Here is a 6,001-nt window from a genome sequence, read left to right as displayed (position 1 = left end):
AGTGAATGAATAAATGTAAGAGTGGGTGGAGAAGACCTGACTTCACACCTGTGCTGGTGCTTCAGTATCTGGATCTCTGGTACAAAGGAGGCAAGAAAAATATTTTGGTCCCTGAGCCACAGAACTTTGGATGCAGGAGGTTTCACACCGAACCCTGGGAGGTACCGGCTGCCACCCGAGTGCTGGTGGGCTCAGGTTGGTGTGGGTGAGCACAGCCACCGTGCCCACCTGCCCACTGTGGCAGCATACTCTGCCTGTCCTGCCTGGCCAGAGCTTTGTTGATGCCCTCTCCAGAGCAAGCAGCCAAGCTGGGACTCCTCTGTTGTTATGGGAGCACTGGTCCTTCCTGGGGAGAGAGTGAGGGTTACTGGGACCTGAGAAGGAGGGTGGACTCCTCCTGGGACACCCCCCCACTACTGATCAGCACTCTCTGTGCCCTGGGGATTAATAGAGCTGCAGGAATGCTTTGGAGATGCTTCATCCCCACAGCTGAGGCTGGGGGAGCTTCTTGTAGTGCCTCTGAGAGACTCTCCCAGGCTCCCTACCAGCTGTTGCCCTGGCCTTCCTCTGCCTGGGGCTGGTGCAGGTGGGGTGACACTTCCCACAGCTCCTTGTAGAGGAACACCGGTACGTGCACGAGGTGGTGCCAGGGTGACTCTGGCCCAGCAGCGAGGTGTGCTTGCTCTTCTGGCAAGGAACTGCAGCACAAAGCTACATCATGCCTAGGATAGGAACAGGAGACAAGAAGCTTTTCTACTGTTGGTCACAAACTGGGTCCAAACCTGCCATCAAGACTGGGCTCGAGACTACCCTGTGAACCATGGGAACCTTTGCTGAGTCAGCTTAAGGCACATGAGAGCTGAGCACACCCAAAAGCTGCCCTTGGATCCCCTTCCTGGGGAACGGGGCCACCAGCCTGAGTACAGGGCAGGCCAGAGGCCACAGCAGTGGGCATGAGTGAAGGATGGAAGCGTGTGTTTTAATACTGCCCTCCACCTGGCTGCTGTAAGCACGAGCTGAGAGAAGCACTCTCAGCCTCCACCAACTCACTTAGGTCTGCTCTGGGTTATTAGACTCTTTTCAGCTAAATGTTTCTCTCGTGTGCCAAGAGGCTGAAAGCTAAGTGAAAAGAGCTGATCTTAGCCCTGTTGGGCAGATTAACACCAAAATACAGTCCTCCATCAGGCAAATAAGAAAATACTACGAGCACAGGAAGCACAAAAATACACCCCCAGTGCAATGGGAGTCAGAGCAATACTTATTTTTAATTGACGTCTTTTTTTTTTACAGTCACCATTGCTTGTGAGAAGTCTTGTGTTTGTTCCTGATGTGCTGCAACAGATGATACTTGTACAGTCCTGAGTTCTACTTGGTGCCAACTTGAGAAATCAGCAATTTTTCTGAATGTGTGTCATGGAGTATTCAAATCTTGGGTTTTTATGCTGTAGAGGATGTTTCAGTTCTGGAAAATGAGCTGGTAGTGAGACCTGAGAAATAACAGTAAGTGGTTGGTTCTTCTTTCGTAGACACATCTACCAGTGAGTCACACAAGATAAAGTGTTTTACCCCATTCTTCTTAAGGGGGTTGAGACGAGAAGGCTGACGTGCTCTGGGCCATGCTCTGTAAGGACACTGCCTTATCCTCCCCAGTTGGAGAGATGCAGTTTATGCTGCCCACGTGTTAGCAGGGATCATTTTTTCTTGGTGAGGTACTGCAGAGCCATTGCTGATGGAATGGGAGGAACATGTAGTCTTGTGATCAACGCAGGTCTGTAGCGGTGCTGCGGTCCTGCAGCGCTCGCTGGTTCTGCAGTATGAGTAGGCACCCAAAAGAGCAATGGTTGGTTGTATAGAAGATGCAAATCTTCTGTCCCGGTCTTAATCTGCGTCACGTCAGCAGTGCTTGCTGCCTAGACTTGGCCTGTCTAGTAAAGTAGACAAGACCTGCTTGTGTCTCAGCCGGGTGCGTATTAGCCAGTCCAAAGGGAGCCTCTCTTGCTTCTGACACAGGCATTGCTGGAGCCAGCTAGACAATTTCATTTCTAAAATAAAACTCGGAGCCTGTGAAAGGTCAAGTAGGAAACCATGGGCACTTCAAATAACTTTCTTAGGACACTTGCCAAAATAATGCTGTGGGGAAAAGACACCTATTTTATCCTTACTCTGCAACAAATTTTCAGGCTCTCACGTGGAGATAAACCCCAGTCGGGACTGTGTTGCCCACCAGCTCACTTCTCTGTTGTGACAGACAAAATCTCCTCAACCATGCTGAAGCCTTGCAAAAGGCTTAAGAAATGTTGGGTTTGTCTTTCAAGCTGTAGCCCTCTGTGGGGTATGCTATAGGCATCAGGCAGAAGCAGAGTTCAGGCAGGTGGGCAAGGTGCTCCACCAATGCTCCTTGCAGAGGAGCCATGCAGTGAGCAGGCTGGCATGGCTGTCACCTTCTGATCCCCAAACTAGCTGATGGTCGCCCTGGGCCCAGAAGGACCGAGGGGCTTGTTTATGTGTCGTGAGCGATAATGTAAAAGGTCTGGCCTCAGACTTTTGGATAAGATCAGTTTCTAGTAGCTATCAAGCTTGTGAAATAACCCTGTTGGGAGATCTTATCTCATGCTGTGGGAAGGAAGATAAGAGTTAACTGAAGGCAAGCACAGTAAGAAGGCCAATAAAGTGGCCTCCGTTCCTACTCTCTTCTCAGAGGAGGGATGCCAAATCCAGCCTTCTGACCACCCTCTCCCCCAGCAAAGTGCTCTTTCCCTCCCTGCAGGTAGGAGTTTACGAAAGCACCTTTTCCCATTTTTGTAGCCTGGCTGCTGCCTTGAGCCACCGATCAGTAGAGGCCATGGGAGCACTTCCCTCCCTCAGAAGTGCAGCTTTAGCTTTTACTCTTGCAGAAGGTTGCCAGAGCAGCTGCTCGAGGGCCCTCTGATCCTCACCCCAAATTGCAATTCCCCTCTGCTCTGCTGCTAGAGCTGGGGAGAGCCACAGCTCTGCAGGCAGAGGGTGAAGTCATTGTCCTGGTGCAGCTGGGGCTGATTTGCCATAGCTGGGCTCCAAGCACCTTCTGTCAAGATGGTCTGACATGTCTGTCCTGAAAGACCAGAAAGGAATTGGCACCCTGACTGCCTCCCAGCTCCCTTTTGGAGGGGAGGACAGCAGTGAAAGTAAGAAACTGAACAAAATTTCTCACCCTCTGTGGGTTCTTTTGGCAGGGCAAAGGCAAACAACCCCAAGCTGGAGAGGATGCAGACCTACAGCCCCCTCATCGGAATTTCTCCTCCTTGATGAGGGGGAGCTACTTCCTCCTCAAGAACAGCAGGGACCCAGGTGAAGGAGCCTTCCCAAAGCCCACAGCAGAGTGGCACGAAATGGCTGCTGCTCCCCTTCTTCTTTTCTGCTGGAACTGGGAAGGTGGAAAGGGGAGCTGTGAGGAGCATGTGTGTGAAGAGCTACCTCAAATCAGGATCAATATGAGCATCTGCCAGCTACTGCTGGGGGCTTCCCAGCTGGGATTTGGGGCAGAGGAGGTCAGGGACCAGCTGAGCTGGCCCAGGGAATAAGCCAGGCTCTGTCCATGTAGCATGCTGGACAACATGCTACATGTGGCGAGGGATGGACAGACACAAAAACAGCTGATTGAGAAGATGGGCTGGATGACCAGGAAGCAGGATTTCAGTCACGTAACTTTCTCACGCTTGCAGTCCTGGGATGGGGCTTCTTTTTTCCACGCAGAGCTCTCATCTGAACTGGAATTTACCCTTTGGGCAGGGGGCATGCATTGCATGCCTTGCTGGGCCTCCTGCTTCCCCCTCCTTTCGTAATCCCAGGACTAGCTGCCTTGTTATCACCTCCTGTGACATTTCGACAGGCAGCACTGCTGCACTGTTACTTTCTCTTCTAGCTTTCCTTTCCTACAAAACACCCACTCTGGGTGTTTTTTCCTTTTTGAATAACACCTCCACCTATGCACACATCAGCCTAAGGGCAGTGTGCCCACTGAGAGGGAGGAGAGGGGACTTCCAAGGTGCCCATGTGGCTTCAGAGCACAGTTCCTCTTAATCATGCCTTCCGTGGGAAGCCTCGCTCCAGGTCGCTTTGCTATTGTCACCCTTTGCCAGTGCTGTCGGGAACGATCCCTGGCTCCAAAAGGATGGAAGAGGGGTGTGCCTTTTTGCTGTCTCCTGCCATGGGAGGTGCACAGCTGACCCTGACTCCCTGTATTTCCGCGTCTTCACTGGGCATGCGGTGAGCCCCATCCTCCCAGAGCCCCTGGGGACGGCTCTCCCTCCCTTGGCACGTGCATCGCCAGTGTAAGTTGCTGGTTCAATCAAAGGACACACAGAGGGAAGGAGAGGGCAAAGGCTAGGGCAGACTAAGGAGGTGTTCAGTTTTGCCCACCTGGCCCTCAGCAGCACCGACCACAACACAGTGCCCCATGTGCCTTTGTTTTGGGTGATATTGTTAGACAGTTTCTGCCTTCGGCTCTAGCTTTTGAGATGACAGGAAGAGATAACCCCACACTGGAGACGCTATTCGCGTAGCAGTTAGTGCTCATTGGTTGCATTTCCCACCCGCTTTCTCTGCCTACCTAGCAACAGCAGGCAGGCCTTTCAGCTTGCTGCCTGCCCTCCCACACAAACACCCGTTTTGCTTTCCAGCCCTTCTGGGTGGCGTGGGGCAGGTGAACAAGCGCGGTGCAAAAGGCAGTGGGGGCGCGGGTAGAGGTGTGCATGGCACGGGCACTGCTGATAACCGGAGGGGAACGGCTCTGAAACCAGACTGTGTGCAGGTGACCTGACACAAAGCATCACGCCTGTGCTTACCACTCCCTGCCTGAACACTGCTGAAATGGGGACGGGCAGTAAGGCCAGTGCATTAGGACAACCGGTCCTTGAAGTGCCTCAAAATGTCACGCCTGCTGGGACAGTCGGGGACCACTGCTGTTAGCAGCTGGAGTCAGACAAACCCCTCTTCCTCAGCTACAGGTAAGATGAGCTTTCCCGTGAAGAACCTGAATGAAGTAAAGGGGTGCTCGTTTGCCAAGGTGTCCAGGTCTCCAGCTTTTCTTCCACAAAATATGCGTGTACCTCACCTGCTTCCATGATGGGCTCTTCCCAAAGCCTGCTTCAGTCCCTTCCCCATTTGGCTGCGTGCCCTAGAGCCCACTGCGTTTGCTGACAGGTTCACTGGAGGGCCTGGGATGTCCTGCTAGGCTGAAGCTCACTGAGCTCCCTGCCCTGCAAAGGAGCTCTCTGCCAGAGGAAGGGGGTTTACCCTGCTCTGTTCTTACTCCTGACCTGTCAGCTCACACTGATGGTGTGTCCCATCCCTTAGTGACTCTCCCCACCCTGAGCACTATGCAGATGGCAAACCTGGGAGAGCAAGGGCTGTCTGTAGGCTTGAGATACTACTGTGATGCACCTGTTCATATTCCTGCTGGGGATGGTGTCCTGATTTCTGCTCTTGTCTGAGAAGGGAGTGCTCTTGAGGTATTGATTTACACCAGCACCACTGTTTTATTCCATTTCTACTTCTGTAGAATCAAAATGGTTAGAGTTGGAAGGAACCTTAAACATCATCTAGTATGAACCTTCCTGCCATGGACAGGGACACCACTAACTAGACCAGGTTGCTCAAGCCCTATCTAACCTTACCTTAAACACCTCCAAGGATGGGGCACCCACTTCTCTGGGCAACCTGTTTCAGTGTCTCACCACCCTCACAGTAAAGAATTCTTTCCTAATATCTCATCGAAATCTTTCAGTCAAAACATTACATCTCATCCTATCACTACACTACCTGATGAAGAGTCCCTCCCATCTTTCCTGTAGGCCCCCTTTAGGTACTGGTAGGCTGCTATAAGGTCTCTCCAGAGTCCTCCCTTCTCCAGGTTAAACAATGCCAACTTTCTCAACCTATCTTCATAGGAGAGGTGCTCCAGCTCTCTGATCATCTTTGTGCCCCACATAAAGGACTCACTCCATCCAGCCAATTCCATACC

The sequence above is a fragment of the Calidris pugnax genome, unplaced genomic scaffold (genome assembly GCF_001431845.1).
Source record: "Calidris pugnax isolate Ruff unplaced genomic scaffold, ASM143184v1 scaffold95, whole genome shotgun sequence".
Taxonomy (NCBI): domain Eukaryota; kingdom Metazoa; phylum Chordata; class Aves; order Charadriiformes; family Scolopacidae; genus Calidris; species Calidris pugnax.
The sequence above is the reverse complement of the archived record's forward strand: the minus strand, read 5'-3'. Positions refer to the sequence as shown.